We start from the raw sequence: 19,274 nt of genomic DNA on the forward strand, positions 1-19,274 counted from the left end.
CCAATTCATTCAACAAACAAGACCTGAAAATCAAACACTGTGGTTGATGCTGGGGAAATAGAAACCAAAGACCCAGCTCTACATCACAGAAGCAGCCTCTAACTCAGACCGAGGGAAGATACCCTCCACAGTAATGAGCGACATGTTTTTATTTCATTGCTGATGAAGAGTCAATTTAGAATTTTCAAGCATGTTCGTTTTGAAAGAAGACAGAGGTATAAAATATGATTATAGTATCTAGATGTACTACTGTCTACTGTAAAAAGTTGTCCATTCTTAATGTTCCCAATACATTAAATATAAAGAGATTCTTCAATTTTCTTGTGTGAAAATTAAGTATTTATGTGTCTATCCAGACACTGAAAACTTTATTACCTCTCTTCTTCAATATATCTCAGCTTTTTCTTGAAGGGACCATACCTCCAATGGAGTTACCTTTTGCTAATGCTTAGGCTCAAAACTGGGTTTAACTAGCAAAAAGGCAGGAAAAGTGTTGCAGTGGTATGAGTGTCTCTCCATGTTATTGGAAATTTAAAAAAATCTCACCCAACCAGCTGGCATGGCTCAGAGGTTGAGCATAGACCTATGAACCAGGAGGTCATGGTTCAATTTCTGGTCAGGGCACATGCCTGAGTTTTGGGCTTGATCCCGGGTAGGGGGTGTGCAGGAGGCAGCTGATCAATGACTCTCTCATCATTGATGTTTCTATCTCTCTCTCCCCCTCTACCTTCCTCTCTCTGAAGTCAATAAAGATATATTTTTAAAAAAAAATCTGACCCATACTCATGGTAAGTTGCCAATATGTCATAGTCTATTCTTAAAACTAGAAGAGTATAAGCATATATTAAAATTTTAATTATAGCAATCTTTAATACTGAGTTCTGGCATTGATAATCCTGGGTACTCCTAAAATCTACGTTATTGACATGACAGAATAGCATTTTTTGAAATTCAGTTATTCAATTCTAATACAGTATTAATAATGCAATAAACCTAAGATCGTAACAATATCTACCATTTAAAAAAACATGCCAAGTTCTTTGCTGTGGATAAGGCTATGGATACTCCCTCCAAAACCCAAGCCTAATCCAAATACCTCCGATGGAATGAGAGCCTTGCAGCTAGTAGAAGGCTCTGATACAGGGCAGAAACTCTTAAGCAATAAGTTGGTAGAAAGCACTTGGCTTCTGTCAGCCTACGAAGGAATGTGAGGGTTGGGAGAAAGAATAGGACTAGTATAAAAGATTTGAACTTAAGTCATTTAGGGGGAAAAATACTAAAACCATGCTTCATTTGAAAACAACTGAAATTAAAAATCCAAATATTAGTATTTAACTTTAGATACATTTGATAGAAAGCTCTTTACATGTATTTGAAATACGATTCAATATATAAAAATAAAATTTACTTTTATTTTATTTTTAAATATGTTTTCATTGATTTCAGAGAGAAGAATTGAGAGGGAAAAAGAGATAGAAACATCAATGATAGAGAGAGTCATTGATCAGCTGCCTCCTGCATGCCTCCCACTGGGGATCGAGCCCGCAACCCAGGAATTGAACTGTGACCTCCTGGTTCATAGGTGGATACTCAACCACTAAGCCAGGCTAGTCAGGCCAAAATTTGCTTTGAAATAAATGATCCACCTTCAGCCTGACTTCAATATCATCTGACCCCACAGGGACCTATAAGCAACTGACCCACCATCTTTCACTGCCCCTCCTTCTTGTATGGCCTCACTTCCCTGCATACATATTTTAAATTTTATGGTCAATATTATGATCATCTCCTTGTATATTCTCTCTGCCCCTTAGGTTCTCTCTCACTTCTTGGTTGTCAAAGCCTTTATCCTAGTTATATTCAAATCCATTCTTTCAAATCCCTATATACTCTATTCCAAAACCTACAGGTTGAATGTGCCTAGAGAGAAACACATAACACGCCTGATTAGTGTTACTTTAAATTATTGACCATGAACTACAAGTTGGCCACACATGCCAACTGCAATAATACAGGATTTCTAGTCTCTTTGCTTTCACATTTTAATAGGCAACTGTTTCATACCTTCTCTAACTTCCTTATCTCCCTCCCAACTTTCTTCTTGCTGATAATCTTGTTTCTATTTTACTGAGAAAACTAGAACTTCTACAGGTTCCCCCAAGTAACTACCCTTCAGCTCAGACCTCTTCTCCAAACTCCAGACTCATACATCTGACTGCCAACCAGGCAGCTCATCTCCAAATGGTAACATGTGAAACACTGAGCTATGGATACTCCCCCCAAAACCTGCTGTCCCCCACATTAGCCCTGTCAGTTGACAGCAGCTTAACCCTTCTAGATTCTCAGCCCCAAAGTCTTTAAGTCATTATGGGGTCCTGTCCTGCCTCAAAACCTACACACAGTCAGTCAGCAAATTCTGTTGGCCCTACATTTAAAATAAATCCAGCTTCCATCTCAGCTGCTGACATGCCATCCAGACTGAGGAAGACCCGGAAACTTTGGGGCCACGTGAGCCGGGGGCCACGTGAGCCACAGCCACATCAGCAAGCACCGGGGAGGCCGAGGGAATGCTGGTGGTCTGCATCATCACAGCATCAACTTCGACAAATGTCACCCAGGTTACTTTGGGAAAGTTGGTATGAGGCATTTCCATTTAAAGAGGAATCAGAGTTTCTGCCCAACTGTCAACCTTGACAAACTGTGGGACCTTGGTCAGTGAGCAGACACGGGTAAGTGCTGCCAAAAACAAGACTGGAGCTGCTCCTATCATTGATGTGGGGCAATCAGGCTACTACAAAGTTCTGGGGAAGGGAAAGCTCCCAAAGCAGCCCGTCACTGTGAAGTCCAAATTCTTCAGCAGAAGAGCTGAGGAGAAGATTAACGGTGTTGGTGGAGCCTGTGTCCTGGTAGCTTGAAGCTACATGGAGGGAAGTTCATTAAAATGTCCACGGGTGCTTTTGTGAAAAAAATAATAATAAAAATAAATCCAGAATCTCACCTCTCGGCATCACCTCCACCACAATCACCCTAGTCCAATACTAACACACCTACTCCTGTTAAAACTTAAGTTAGATCCTGACATTTCCACAATATAAAACTCTCTAAAGGCTCTCGTCTTAATTATAGTAAGAGCCACCAGTGCCTCACTATCTGCCTCTCGATGTCCTCTCAACCTATTACCCTTGCCCTCCTTCACTCCACTCCTACATAGCCTTGTCTCAGCAATCCCTATTTTCTTTCGCAGTTTCATTTCTCATAGAACTCACATCACTTTCTAATAATGTATAATTATTTCTGTACTGTAGCTCTGCCACCTTCCCCCTCCATCAGAGGAGGAATTTTTCTCTCTTTTGTTCACTGATACAGCCTAGGCCTAAAACAGTAAGCATCAGGCACAGAGTAGACTTTCAATATGTATTTGTGGAATGACCACATGAATAAATTAATAAAATAACACCTCTCACATGCAGAATATCTGTAACAATCTTACACACAATGGTTCTAGAAGTGATATATGCTTAGTTATTTTATGATATCTCATTACAGCTTATATTATGCATGCTAACGTTATTACAGTTCATATTAAAATATATAGCATGTCAGTCTAAAACGGCCACTAGCAAGACTGTAACAGGAAAACATAAAAACGGAAATAAAACAAGTAGAATCTGTTTTTAAAAATAGCCAAGGTATGTAAATTTCAAAACTCTTAGGAAGGAAGTTCTTCTGAGTGACCTATTTTTTTCAGACAGCTTAAGGTTAATTCCTTTAAGTACTTAAACAATTTCATACGGGATGGAAATAATTATAAATGTGTTTTCAATTTTCCTATACTTTATATAGCATTTAAAATAAATTTTCTCCTCTAAGAATTAGGCACCAATGGGCATTGCACCAATTACTGCAAAGTGCTCTATGCAGTGATGCCCTGAGGGTCTTCTGAAGCCTATCCATAGGTTTCTTCCAGTAGTTGAAGACCTCCTGTTTTGAATGCTCAGGTCTAATTTTACAGGTTTGTTTCTCCCTTGGCTACCCAAATATCTGCCTTTATCAAGACTTAATTCACACTTCCACTACCTTAGAACAGTTCATAAACATAAATAAATTGAATTTATGATCTCAATGGTCCTCAGTGAGCAGAATATAGAAACTTAATGAGACTTATTTAGTGAAACCTATTTTCACTGTTCAGAGATCTCTTTTTCTCATATCTGTGTAATAAATAGGTACCAAAAGGCTACCATGTGTCAGCCATGAACCTTTCCAGGCACTGCAATCAAAATGATGAACTGTCCTATGTAAACTCCGTGCTTCTTGTCTTTAAGGAGTATATAGTCCAGTAGAGGGATCAGATATGAACTTCACGAGATTCCCTCATTACCTAAAATTCTTCAGAAGTTAATCCTCAAGAGACAGGCTTGGACATGTTTATGGCCAGCTTTCAGAACAGCAAACACTAAGAACATTAAAACACTAACCAAGAGATAAACAACTAAGTTCTGAAATGAAGTAAGTTCTGAAATGAAGCTAGCCCCCAGATAAATGCTCATTTTGAAAACTAGAGCCAAAATATCTTTTCAAACTGGCAGAAGAACACAAATTGCCTGGTTTGCTATCTTGATTCATTCATAAGAAGGACGGCAAACTCTAGCTTTATGTGATAAGCTGTGTGTGTGTGTAAAACATGATCAACACACTGGACTGTGATTCTAAAGATGTGCTTTAAAAGATTATTAGAAAAATAAAGGGAAATTACCTATACTTATTTGTTTAATATCTGCTTCCCCTGCAAGACCATCGTGTTTACTGTTTTAAACAGTAACTGGAAAATGCCAGGCACATGGCAAGTACTGAATGTTTTTAAATAAATTAATATTCAATCAAACTCATGATGGTATATTATGCATCCTGGGAATGTGAGTACTGTACTCTTCAAACAAGAAAAATCTTAAGACTTTAAAGGCTAAGCAGTCAATAGGTGTGCAAAAAGTATTGCAAAATTATGGAGTGGGGTCTTTTGCTGACATTCTACTTGATCGAATTTCATGCTGACCTTTGAAATCCAAGTTGGCCCATTTGCCTGTCTTTGCCATAGATAACAATTATATTTGTCCTCGTACTATTGATGACTTGGGTTGTATTAAATCAATGGTCCCCAACTGTGACAACTGTACCACCCCTCCCCCCCGCCAGGGGATACTTGGCAATATCTTGAGACATTTTTGGTTGTCATAACTGAGGGTGTGTTTATGCACAGATGCCATGGATGCTGTTATCATGCATAGGACAGCTTCCCAAAACAATAATCTGTCCCAAAATGCCAATAATGCTATGCTGAAAGCCTTGGTTTAGAGCAGGGGTGGGGAACATCTGGCCTGCAGACTGTTTTTGGTTTGGCCGTGCCAAGCTAACCACAGGCAGGACTTGAAATTCAATAAATTCAATTAAATGTTTGCCCAAATATAGCAGGCTAATTTTTAAGTTGATAATTTTGTATGGCCTGCAAATTACATTATAAATATCCAAACGGCCCTTGGCAGAAAAAAGGCTCCCCAACCCTGGTCTAGAGCAAGGCACCACATTTGTTCAACAGAGAAGTAAGTAGCAGAGTTGAAAGAGAGGAGCTTTTCAGTCAGTCATAGGTTCAAATCCTGACCCTAAGTATTCCATCTCAGTGGGATTTTGTATAACCCTCAGTTTCCCCATCAGGGAAATAATAACTACTCTTTAGGTTTGCTGTGAGGAGTTAATGAGCATATATGCAAGGTCCCTGGCATACAATAGGATGATAAATGGCGGCTATTCTTACTATTATGAGAGCACTTATCATTTGATGCCAACATTTCTGCCAGGTAGGAAAAGCACTGTAAAGATCATAAGGTTTAGCAACTGAAATAGAAAACTCAGAATTTTAAAGCTGGAAAAAACTTTTAAATATCTAACTAAATACTTTATCTATACGCACACACAGGTTTACAGACAGTAACTTGTCCAATATTACACATCAAGTCAGTGACAGCTCTCATAAAGTAATCCAGCCATTCTCTCCACTACCATTTTATTACTCATACATATATAGAAAGTCTTTTAATAATTCCTAAACTGCATCATTATTTGTGAATGTATCATAAACTGCTTAAGTCAATTTGAATACTAGATTTTATGTCTGTTAAAATTTTATATGATCACATGCTTAGACTCTAAAATAACTAAGATTTAGTCAGCTAAAATTTTCACAGCTAATTTGTAGGATCTGTCCTATTGTCTCAGTTTCATTCTAATAAGTCCTTCACTGCAATGGTCTACTTTTTACATTGATACTTTATAAAAGCAACATTAGAAAGTTTTCATCTTTGGTTTCAATATTTGCAAGAAGAACATACTTGGGGAAAAGAGCATGAACAAACACACAGAGCTGACAAACTACAAATAAATAGGAAAAAATATTTTCAATTTCACTAGTAACCTATGAAAAGCAATTAAAGCAGAGTTAGTACTTTTTGCCCTAAATGTAGCAAAGAGTTTCTTTATTCATAATGCTCAATGAAGGCAAGTGTTCATATAGTGCTGGGGGGATATAGGCTGCTTTTACTTTTCTGGAGCCAAAGGAAATATGCCTTAAAACTGTTCATTCTCTTTGGCTCTGAGTAGAAAGATAACCAATTGACCATTGGAAAGGGCACTAACACAAATGTCCAAAATGGCAAACTGTTAAATTGTGTAATATCTAAATGAAAATAATGCAGCTAATAAAAGCAATTCTTAATTTTATAAGCAAAAATTGTTTCAAGTTTATAAGGTTTTAAACCATGATTCTGAACTGTAAACAGGTATGATCTCAACTAGCATATATATGTAAACTATTTTTACATAAGTTTGGAATTAAATATTTTTAAAACATTTAAACTGGTTATTTTGAGGTAGAATATTAATAGATAATTTTTATTTTTAAACATCTTTTGTAACTGTCCATATTTTTACCATGAATATACATATGTGCTTTATAATTAGAAAACAGATCTTCAGCCCGGCCGGGCGTGGCTCAGCGGTTGAGCGTTGACCTAGGATCCAGGCAATCGGGGTTCGATTCCTGCTCAGGGCACACGCCCATGATGCGGGTCAATCAATGACTCTTTCATCATTGATGTTTCTATCCTCTCTCTCTCCCTCTCCTTTCCTCTCTCTGAAATCAATAAAGATATATTTTTAAAAAAAAATAGAAAACAGATCTTCATTTCAATTAAAACTGTTTCAAAACTCTAATCTCTAAACTTTATTTAATCACAAAGCCTATACTTATGGTGGAGAAATGCATACATGGAAATTAATGTAGTTTCTACATTTAAATTGCAGGGAAAGACACAATTCTTTGTTTTCATTTTGTTTTAAGAACAATCTTATAAAATATAAGACAAGCATGCTGCCTCAACACTGAAAAAGAATATTCATATATTCTTCATGTATGTGTACTAATAATACTTGATATTTTATCAGAGAAAACAAGAAAGCCATAATTTAGTATATAAGCTTCATCATAAAGGCAAATATGTGTGTCCCAAGAAATCTTAAATATAAATTAAAATGCTGCAAAGACAAAAAAAAGCCTTGATGTCTCTTTTGCACGAAACACAATTACTGAAAATATCTTAGATACAGCTGGTTAAATTTTAAGAAGTAGCTTACTTAAATGCCCAGATAGTTTCAGAAGACTGTCTTCCTCATGAAAATTAGGTGTGAAATAGAATTTAAGTGATATCCTGCAAAAGAAAGTGCAGGTAATTGTTGCAGTAAAACATATACTTTTGTAGGACATATACATGTCTAGATATCAAATTAATTTCAAAAATCTCAAAAACAAATGTTATACTTTTTAAATACCACCTTTATTGTTCTTTATATTAGAAAATTTAAGTCAGTGGGAAGGAAAAAAAACACTCATTGGTCAGAAGGTTCTCAACTCCTACTTAAGAACCTGTTTCAAGCCCAGCCAGTGTGGTTCAGTGGTTGAGCATCGACCTAAGATCCAGGCGATCGGGGTTCGATTCCCAGTCAGGGCACATGCCCGGGTTGTGGGCTTGATCCCCAGTAGGGGGCATGCAAGAGGCAGCCGATCAATGACTCTCATCATTGATGTTTCTCTCTCTCCTTCTCCCTTCCTCTCTCTGAAATCAATAAAGACACATTTTTTAAAAAGGGGGAAAAAAAGAAAAAGAAAAAAGGAACCTGTTTAATTCTTTCTGCCGATTCCTAATATCGTCAGAACATGACCAATTCACAATATTCTGAAATGACCATGTTCAACATCATGTGGGTCTGGTAGTATAAACAGAGATGGCAAATAAAATTACCATCAATACATGAGAGACTTAATCTAACTTGATTAAATCTAAAGTATATTAAAAGAATGTAGCCCAAGTTGTATATAGATGTACTATGAAAATACTTTTACACTACTGTAACTTTATATAGAATTAATTACAACTTTAATGATCACTGTGGGAATCTGTATCATTCCCTACCTCTACAAAGATACTCAGGTCCTCTGGCAAGAAAACTGGACTCCTAGGCACAACAAACTCTCTGCTGAGAGACATGAAGATTCATATTTCTTTCCTTAATCATCCTCCAAAAATATGCCTGAGATCAAAGGATGGGGAAAATGCCCCCCTCTTGTTTCTTATGAAACACTAGCAAAAATGTTTAGTTTAATTATGTCTTAAAAGGGAATTTATTTCTAGGAAGTAAATAATAAAACTAGCCAGCACAAATCTTTAAGTATTAAACCTTATCTTTCTGGACTGTTTTTAAAGTTTTAATGTCTCAAAGTAGTGGCTTCTGATGTCAGCTCAGTGATAACACAGAAGCTTTGAAGTGGCATGCAGGAAAAGTCAATGGTACTGTCTTTCCCGGAGGCATTTTAAAGTAGACCAGATACCTGCCTACCAAAATCCAGGGAACATGGCCTGCTCACCAAGGGTTATACCCTAAGCCTATATTCTCAATATTCTCGAACTAGCACAGACCAGAATCACCTGGAGAGCGTGTGAAAACACAGATTCCACCCCCTCTACACACACACACACACCAGTTTCCGATTTGATAGGTCTGCAGTGTGGCCTGAGAACCTGCATTTCTAACAAGTTCAAGTGATGCTGATGCTCATGGTCTGGGGGCCACACTTGGAAAGCCATTAACCTAGGCACCTCAGCTGTGGTCTAGAAAGACTTATTTTTAATTTCTAAATATATTTTCTCCATAAGTTCATTATCATTAAATATTATTTTTGTGTAACTAATCATTTCTCTCCCAATGGATATAACAACATATAATTGTTGTTTCAATAATTAGTGAAATGACTTTTTTATATATAAGAAATAGGACAATTATTTTCTGGATGAGCAACCACAGAAATTTTTCAAAAGTAGAAAAAGAAAAGATAACATGCTTAAAAGAATGAGAAATGACAAGAGAAAAAAATAAATAGGAACTTAAAGTTATTTTAGCAAAATGGAAAGAATTTAGCTGCTGAATGATGACATATATTTATAAAACTAAAGGTTAAATCAATAGAGTACATGAAATGTTTTCTAAAGGTCTCTTGTAGATTATTTACATGAGCTATAAATATGAATCAAATAAACATATCAAAGACTAAAATTTTAAATCATATATCTTTTCTTTGAAGTATATGGTATTACTGGATATATGATGGAGACAGGTTTACTTTAGTTCATCTATAAAAAAGGATACTTCAGTATAAGAGATGAGAGGTTTGTGAATTTCTAAAAACTATTTGAAGATTCACTTCTGGAAGCATTTGGATGACTTAAAATAATTCCATAGAAAGGTGTTATTTTACAATAGCTAAAAACTACTTCATCGTGTGAATTAATGTAATGAAAGCATAGATTGCATGTGAATTATTTAAATTGTCTCAATACATATATTTAAATTGTCCCAAGGCCTGTAAGTTAAGTAATACTAAGTATAGTATGTAAACACCAAAAAGGGACAGGTGAAAGCTGTAAATGGTATTGAAAAGAAGTTGATGGTATTCAATTGTTCAATGAAATTATAAAATAGATCTATGATAAATGGTCAGTTCCAACAGTTATTCAACACTACCCACTCTCCAAAACACATTCATTTTGAATAAGGATCTGTAATATCGTCAGCTGTTTTCAAAACAGCAACAAATGTATCTGCAGTAGAAAGACCCAAACTCTAACAAGTTCAAGTGATACTGATGCTCAGTCAGATGCAGTCAGCCACTTACCACAAGCTCAGCCTCTCTGAGCCTCAGTTTCCACATCTGTAAATGGAAATTACATCACCTACCTCACAGTTTTGTAAAAAGGTTTACTAAATAATGCCCTGTGCCTAACACACTGAAAGTGCGCAACTTCATTCTCTTAACTAAGATTTGTTCAGCTCCTACTATATGCCAGGCATTGTTAGAGATAAAAGAGAGAAATCACAGGGGAAAAACAAAAATCTCTGTCTTCTAGGAGCTTACCTTCTAATGTTCATTTATTTTACCTTGTCTTAGGTACAGCACTGGATTCTTTGAGAATAAATAAAAGTGCCCAGAACAGGTCAAAATATTCAATTCAACAAAAAATATAACACTGGGGTATTCATGTAGTATATCAATTCTGGGAATCAGAAAGTCCTACAAGAAGGCATGACATGAGGTTGGAAGATGGAAAGGGAGAAGAGGTAGTCCTCCAGGAAGAGAGAGCACTTTAAATGAGCTTTGGGAAATGTTGATAATCTGACAGGAGAGATTCATAGATTTTAGAAAAGGAAATGTGAATAAAGGCAAGGAGGCTAGAAAACCCTGTGTCAGTAACATTGAGTAGTACAATATGGCCAGAGTTTCAAGTACAAATTAAGAAGTGATGGGAAACTAAGATGGAAATTTATGTCAGAACCACATAATTCCTTACTTACTAAGATGAAGAATTTACACTTAGTTTGAAGAAAATTGGAAATCAAAGAAATTTGAGAAAGTGTGGTATGATACAGACATTTAAAGGATTTCTTTTCAATAGGTGTGAAAGACACATTGGAACTGGGAGAGTAAAGTCAGGGAGACTAGACTGGGAAAACTGAGTGATGTGCTTCAGAACACAATCTACCAGGAACCTAACCTGGAGTGGGGTCATTAGAGATTTCCCAAGGCCTCTGTGACAACAGCAATACCAACGGCTGGAAAAGCATGAGCCACAAGACATGTTCCCTACTTGGCTCTGTCCTGGCCGCATGCCTCCCCTCCACCTGCTACCAACACTGCATCCTTCATACTGCATACCTTACCCACACATTCTTATCACCACCCCTCCCATCCCGACCGTGACCCAAATCAAGCAGGCAAAAACTAGGTGACAAATCAGGCACTGGGGACCACCACACACCATCTTTTGCACTAGTATGGCTCAAATGAAATGTGACAGTTTGGGAGAGGAAAGCCAATTTAGGACTCAGAGCTAAGAATTACTTTCACAATATCCGTGCCCCATTGAAAGTATTTCACTTTTCTCTCAGTCCTTGGTTTCGGAATCTAAAAGTATAGTAATGCTTCAGATTCAGGCATTTTTCCTAATATGTCAAGGTAAAAATATTAAGTTGTTGACTGAAGGACACCACAGGTAAGTAGAGAGAATCTTTGTGATGAAACACCTGAGAGCACCTCTCTAGCAAAGACTTCAGTAAAGAACAAAGGATATTATAATTAAGATTTTTAACTATAACGTTCAATATATTATCATTGTCTAAAAGGGTAATGAGAATGTTTAAAAATGGTGCTAAATAATTATGAGTAGTATAAATTAAAGAAAAAGACTTTACAACATTTTTGAATAATTTAAAACTGATTTTCACCTTCCTTCTCATTACCAATTTATTATGATTTTTTTTACTACCTATCCTACATAGAGCTGAAATTTTTGTACGCTTGTTTTGCTAACAGAAATATAATTGTGCTCGTCTTCCTCATTCAGAAAGGCCTTACATGGAATCAGCAGGTTTTAAAAAAATAAATTAAGGAATACTTAAATGAAGGCCTATCAGCATGAGGCCTTAGCAGATGTGATCAAAAGGAAATGAAAAGAAATAAAGCTCGAATCAGTCCAACACTCCTTATTATTCCAGAAAACAGCAGAAAAGAGAAGAGTGGATATGACTAGAATCAGTTTTACCTGGTGGGTTCCCCTAGAAATCAAATGTTCTCACCAGCAAATCTAATTCAGAAACAATGGCACCTGACATGGAATTACACACAACAGACTGTGGCTTTGCGAAAGGGGGGGAAGGGAGTATTGTCTATGTGCTCTTCATTCTAGGACAAATTGATTTATTAGGATAGAGAATTTTTTCCCTCATAACTAAAATACGTTTGCTGTAGAAATGTTAGAAACTACAGATTAATACCATGAGAAAAACAGAAATCATATCTACCCCACCACCCAAACGTAAGTACTATTAACATTAGGTTTATTCTCCACCAAGAAGTAGTTTCTCAACACAATCACTGGAATTTTTTCAAAGGTAGGACATCATTTTGTAATTTAGTTTTTCATTTCTCATATCATGAACATTTTCCATGTTATTAAATAGCCTTCCCAACAGCCTCACACATTTTGAGCTGTTTTCCATGCTTGTTAATGTGATGTGTGAAAATATGGTAACGTGTTTCTATGCTGAATACTCTCCGAATGCTCCCTAAAACGTCAGAAAGGTCAAAATTGTTTTTCCTTTGCGAATTGCCCGTTTATGTCTGTTTTCCATTGGGATCATCTTCTATAGGGGTGTTAATCAATCTCACTGGCTTTTTGTAATATCTTTTGTAAAGGGCATACTGGCATATAAAATATTGAGCTTAGAGTCGGTCCTTTAAATTTGTCATAGTATTCTTGGTAACATTTTTCAAAACGGTGTTTTTGTGATTATAAAAATAATAATTGCTGTAGAAGATTTGGAAATATCAGGAAAATATTAAAAAGAAAAGGCTATATAACTCTACCACATAGGAATCCAATTTTTTTGGTATGTGATATATCTCAGGTTATATCCACTGATACAAACAGGAACTTGTATGCAAATGGTAAGTGTGACAGCCTTGTTCAATGCTGTTCAACATTTGTTAATTTAGAACAATGCTTGATATGTAATAAGAGCTTAATACATATTTATTGAGTAAATTATATTTTATATGTATTTATATTTCAAAATTATATTCTATGCATTCAATATGATATGGTATTAAATATTTCTTTTTTTTTTACTCCATATACTGCAAAAATCTTTCTAAATCATAAAATTTTAAAAATATATTTGGTAACCTAAAGTTTCTCAATATAGATATATAGTACATTAATTTATTTTAAAAGTTTGTTATTGTGGAATTAATTTTGTTTTAAATATTTTCCATATCACAGGTAACACTGTAATGAACATATTTATAAATCTTCATATAGAATTCAGATGATTTCCTTAGGATATATTTCTAGACCAAGAACTATGAGTTTTAGTACACAGTCTCATATTATTACCTCAAATAATTGTATGACTATACTCTTCATTGGGCATCACAAAATGAGATTCCATCAAGGCCAGCACTCTTTTAGCAAACTAGTACCACTATCACTTCTTACTCCAATAGTAATACTAGTTTCCTGACAAATACTGTTTCTATGACTTTGATAATTTTTTAAATGAAATACATCCATCTAAGATAACAGGAAGGGAATAATGTTTTCAAGAGATACACTCACAACAGACCTCTTAAAATGATAAGGAAAGCCCTAGCCCATTTGCCTCAGTGCACTGAAGGGTCCTGGGTTCAATTTCGGTCAAGGGCACATACCTGGGTGGCCAGCTCGATCCACCCCAGTCAGGGTGCATGCAGGAGGCAACCAATCGCCATCGATATTTCTCCTTCCCCTTCTCTCTTTCTCTCCCCTCCCTTCCACTCTCTCTGAAAAGCAATGGAAAAAAATATCCTCGGGTGAGGATTAACCAAAAAAATTAAAAAATAAATAAAATAATAAGAAAAGCTGCTCGGCTGCTGTAACTATTGTCCAGGAATGATGAGAGCATCCACCACACACATAATTGTTACAAGACTTGATAAATTGAGTCTCCTTGTTTCAAGCACTGACAAGCTACTAAATTTATCTTCACCAATGCACTGGGTTTTAACAAACCCTAAGTGATCTCACTTGTACCATTTTCTTTGATTTTCCTTCCTTTAAAAAAATACTTCTAACTAGGTCAGACAATACTTCTAACTAGGTCTAATGAAGACCTGAATATGTGGTCAATTTTTACATCTTAATTTTTAAAGTTGATTCTAAGAAGTACATTTACCTAACAATGAGTCATCTCTGTTCTATTATAAATTATAATAAAATGCTGAGCATTTCCTTCATTTTACTGGCATCAAAATAAGTGATGTCCTTGGGTGAGGACATCCAAAAATATAATTACCTACTGACTAAATAGAAATGGAATAGGATTCCATTTCTATTCAGTCAGTAAGTTAATTATATTTTAAAAGTATTCAGTTCTTTTTTTTTTTTTAAATATATCTTTATTGATTTCAGAGAGAGGAAGGGAGACGGAGAGACACAGATAGAAACATCAATGATGAGAGAGTCATTGATCGAGCCTGCAATCCGGGCATGTGCCCTGACCGGGAATCGAACCCCGATCACCTGGATCCTAGGTCGATGCTCAACCGCTGAGCCACGCCCGGCCGGGCAAAAGTATTCAGTTCTTGCTGTGCAAAGGTCAAATATTCCTGACACCCATCCTGGTTTAGACTGCCTAGATTCTCCATCTTTTTCATACAATTTAACAAATGTTAAAGTAGCAGTTGCAGTATTATTTTTTAAACTCCCTAAAACTTTTGAATGTTGTTGTTTTCCAATATATACGGATATCCCCCGCTTTTCAAAAGTTTGCATTACACCACTCATTTTTACCAAAGACCTACATTAGTACCTGTTTTCACTAACCAAAAGAAATCCGAAGAGGATTTTTAATTTTACAACAAAAGGCAAAAAGCGAAAGTAGTGTTCCTCTGTGTTTGGCAGCTACCATTATAAGGCAGTGACATCCCCCACAGTGAGAGAGGCCCCGCCAAGCTCCTTCCTGGGAACTACACTCAGCATCTGAGCATCAAGCCACCAGAGCTGTAAACTGTGTCTGTGAGCATCTGTGCTTTATCTCAGTTTATTTGGTGCATCTATTAGCAAGATGTGTCCTAGAATATCAGAAAAGCCTGAGTGCTCGTACGGGTGTTACACTGAGTGTAAAACTGGACATAATTAAGAGTATTTGGTATGATTTGGTAGGTTATTTTTTTTTAATCTGGGAACACTCAAATTTTTTCCCATATAAGTGAATGTTAACTGCTTCTTCACTTTATGCCTTTTTGGCTTACAATAAGGTTTCATAGGAATGCTCTACTTTCAGATGGTGGGGGAAACCACTATAGTGTCTACCTAAATAAAGAGACAAGCTCAAAACTGTAAAAAATTAAAAAGTAAAAAAAAAAAAAAGAGAGAGATGGGTTTAATGGGGAATAGCAGAGGAATTGCAACTTGGAACACATACTGTAGCAAGCTATGGGCAAATCCAGGAGGGCTTGGGGTAGGCTGTACTTATGGGTAGGAAATAGAAAGTGGGGAAAGTTTAGAGTCTGTTAAAATCAAAACAAACAGAGACCAGCTTTGAAAATTTCTCAAGCAGACAAAACCAGTCCAGTCATACAAATAAAGCTCAATTTAGACCAACCTGTGAGACCAACGCAGCCTGGGCCATCTCGTTCACGTTTCTGGAAACAGATGTTTATAAGCTTATGGTTTATGAGCAAAACTGTCAAGGTTGATATGAGACAACCTCTGATTAACTCCCTAATATTTAAGAAAATGCCACTATGATCAGTTTTCTGTAAACCATGCATTTACAGGAAATCAGTCTCTCAGTCCTTAAGTTTTGTTTCTCTAGGGGCACGTGCATGAGATTTTCCACTTTATTATCCTCTGGTCACTTCAGACTGAAATTCTTTCACAACAGTATGACCTCATTTTGATAAAAACGAACTGTCTTCACCTAGGCACATAATACGTATTTGTAATGGAAACAGGAAACAGTCCAGAAGGATCAGACATTACCTCTTGCAGTAGATCGCTGTGGGGGCTCACCGCAGGGTAATGAATGAGTTTACACTGTTACAATGATTACGTGTTCCACATTTGCTCTTAAAAAAGCCAATCGAGATGTTTTTTATGATGCTCCTCTTCACAGAAATGTGGCCTAGCCCAATCTGAAAATAATTATCTACTCTGGAGTTACTTTTCTGGTACAGCATGTCATAAATACTGGTGGATAAGGAGCCAATCCTTGCGGGTCCATCTTTCAAGGCTGAGTTTAGTCAAAGGCTTGCTCTCAGACTATAGAATTATTTTTCTCCTTGGAAAGCACGAAGTGCAAAGAAGCAAGAAGAAACTCTGCTCTTATTCAGATAACACTGTAACGACTGCGTTAACGTGCCCTTACGATTAAGAGTCGCTTACACACATCCTTGCTACAGGCACGGGGAGGTCAGCCCCCCACAGTGGCGGGTGTCGCCAGCCAGCCAGTCTCTCTGCCGCGCACAGTAGAGTGTGACTATGTAGCTTGTAAATTACAACGAAGGATGCCCCAAACGACTGCTAGGTTCTGCAGTTAGCATTTGCTTGGAAGAACGCCCCCCCCCCTTTTTTTGGCAGCTCTCCCTTAAAAACTCTTTCTGAGCGAGGTCCAACACAAACACTTTTCTTTCCCAAGGGAATCAACTCGCGGTTTTTCGACCCCCATCCTCTTCATTACCTTTGAGACAGCGCCAAGCTTGCCTTAAACTGCCGGGTTTCAAAACGAGATGGCAAAGGTAGGTGTGCGGGTGTGGGTGTGGGTGTGGGTGTGAGCGCCCACGAGCATAATTTACCTTTTCACAAAACCCAGCACTCAGAACAGATGAAATAATTCCTCTTTGGAAATCAAAGGACGGAAAATGGTGTTTCTCCTTAAAAAAGAAGAGTTCAACAGCCCTGAACTCTAGTTTTGGGGCGCTTCATCAAACCTGATCACGATTACTGGAGGAGGGGAGAGAGACAGAGCAGCCGGGAAAGGGAAGCGGCGGCAGGGACCAGCCCGAGGGCTCCCGGCGCCTTACCGATTCCTCCTTCGCACACATCACAGCATGACGATCCGCGTCCCAAGGCGCAAGAGAAGAACCAAGCCCGGGTCCGGGGAGCGGAGACCAACTACGCTTCCGCGCCAGCCATTTGCCTTGGGGGTTAAAAAAAAAGAAAAAAATCACTTCTCAGCTCCCAAACTCTGAGGAGGCGGAGCGGAGCCGGCCCGCGGCCTCCTCTTCCCGGGCCCACCCCTCCCTCTCCGCCGGCGGCCGAGCAGCTGCGGCCGCAGCCAATCGCCCGCCGCCCCGCCTCCCGTGACGTCGGGGGCGGGGCCAGGCGGCGGCCGGCCTCGCGGATGCGGGTGTGGGCGGCAGCGGCCACTCTCGCGGAGCCTGCTGCCCTTTGGTTCATCTTGTTTTGCTGAAACTCTGACAGTTCATGCATTTTCCAAGGCTTGAAACGCTTGGCAGTTGTGTTTTGGAGTGTAAAGCAGCCCAACTTAAACATTTAATGTTATTGTTTTAGAAGCAGAAAAGAAAACGTAAGAACTAGAAAAGCGGAGAAACCATTCTGATGTGGTCTTTTTTCTCACTCCTGGCATTTATTCGATTCTCCCTCATTCAGTATAGTGTGGCTTTGTCCAGACACCTGCCAGGCTCTGTTAGCTTAAAACTCACAGCCTAAAAATATATATATATATTTACCCCTAAATAAATTCCAACAACCTGTCTGGTGGCTCAAAACTTCTGACACACCCAGTGCTTTGAGAAAGGAAAGGGGCATCTGTCGAAGGCAGAGCCAATGGCGGCGGTAATTCCGACCAAGACCTCGTAGTCTGGCTGCCAGTTGCTCATCCCACAGAAACAAACTGAAAAGGGGAGCGAAGCCCCCGCGGCCGTGCCCGACGGCGTGTCTGCCAGCTCCTCACACGTGGGGCGACGGCGAGGAAACGACACGGTCACACAGGCGTCCCAGCGGCAGGGGCGCTCCCGGCGACGCGCCCCGAGAGGCCGGACCAGCGCCTCCGCCCGACGGGCCTCTCCCGGCGGCGAGGAGCGAGCCGGGGGTGTGGCTCCCGGCGACGGCGACGGCGACGGCGGGGACCCGCCGAGGCCCGGGCACATCTCCAGTCCCACCCGTCAGGAAACGAACTGGCTTCCACGGCCTCTGCAATCCCTGGCGCTGCTTACACGCTGCAGTCAGGCGACCGTCCCTACCCTGACCTAAGAGAAACCGCGTTTCCTTGGAGCCGGTCCTCGGGAGGAGACTTACGTGCGAGGGGCCGCCCGCGCCGACGCCGCGGTCCCGCGGGGGCCCCCTGGAGGCCGGGCGCCGGCACAGGCTGCGCTGGCAGCCGGCTGGGCCGCTCGAGCCCGTGGCCTAACCAGCTGCGCGCCAGGGCAACTGCGGAGCCCGACGCCAAGGCCCCGCCCGCCGAGTAGACTGGAATCTCCGCGCCGGGCTCTGGCGGTTTCTTTTTTCCTTTCCTGAGCTCCCCAAGTGATTCTAATCTGTAGCAGGCATTGAATCACTGATTCGCATTTAAGTCATTGTCTTAGAGGAGCATCCACGTTATATCTAAGTAAAACTAAAAATGTAGTAGCAGAATAATGTGAAACATTTTGAAATATGACTTATCTTTACATATATTCTTTATATATTTGTATATTTTAATATACATGTAGAAAATATGTGGTAAGATACACATCAGACTTGTTTAGTCGGTGGAGAAGAGTGGAAGAGTGAGGGGGTTTCACTAGCTTTCAATTTGGGTCTGTGTCATTTGACTGAACAAAAGGAGTAGGTATCTCATTTATGATTTAAATACATGTAATCAAGTTTTAAAAATTAATACTTATATGCCCAGCCGGGCGTGGCTCAGCAGTTGAGCCCACGTGGACCTAGGATCCAGGTGATCCGGGTTCGATTCCCAGTCAGGGCCCGTGCCTGGGTTGCGGGCTTGATCCCCAGTGGGAGGCGTGCAGGAAGCAGCCCATCAATGACTCATCATTGATGTTTCTCTCTCTCTCTTTCCCTCTCCTTTCCTCTCTCCGAAATCAATAAAGATATATATATTTTTAAATAAAA

The 19,274-nt window shown here is 39.0% G+C and overlaps 1 protein-coding gene and 1 pseudogene across 1 annotated transcript in view; one reads left to right on the forward strand and one right to left on the reverse strand.

Moving 5' to 3' along the window:
* Positions 1-17,423, reverse strand: part of ATP10D (ATPase phospholipid transporting 10D (putative)) — an 84,798-nt gene extending 67,375 nt beyond the window's left edge. Inside the window, exon 1 of the mRNA XM_087827579.1 lies at positions 17,222-17,423. The gene's annotated coding sequence lies outside the window, so the exon portion shown is untranslated. The remainder of the gene's footprint in view (positions 1-17,221) is intronic.
* LOC107532522 (large ribosomal subunit protein uL15 pseudogene) lies at positions 2,467-2,915 on the forward strand (annotated as a pseudogene).
* Positions 17,424-19,274: the final 1,851 nt, after the last annotated feature.

This window comes from Miniopterus natalensis, chromosome 1 (genome assembly GCF_054644295.1).
Source record: "Miniopterus natalensis isolate mMinNat1 chromosome 1, mMinNat1.hap1, whole genome shotgun sequence".
Taxonomy (NCBI): Eukaryota; Metazoa; Chordata; class Mammalia; order Chiroptera; family Miniopteridae; genus Miniopterus; species Miniopterus natalensis.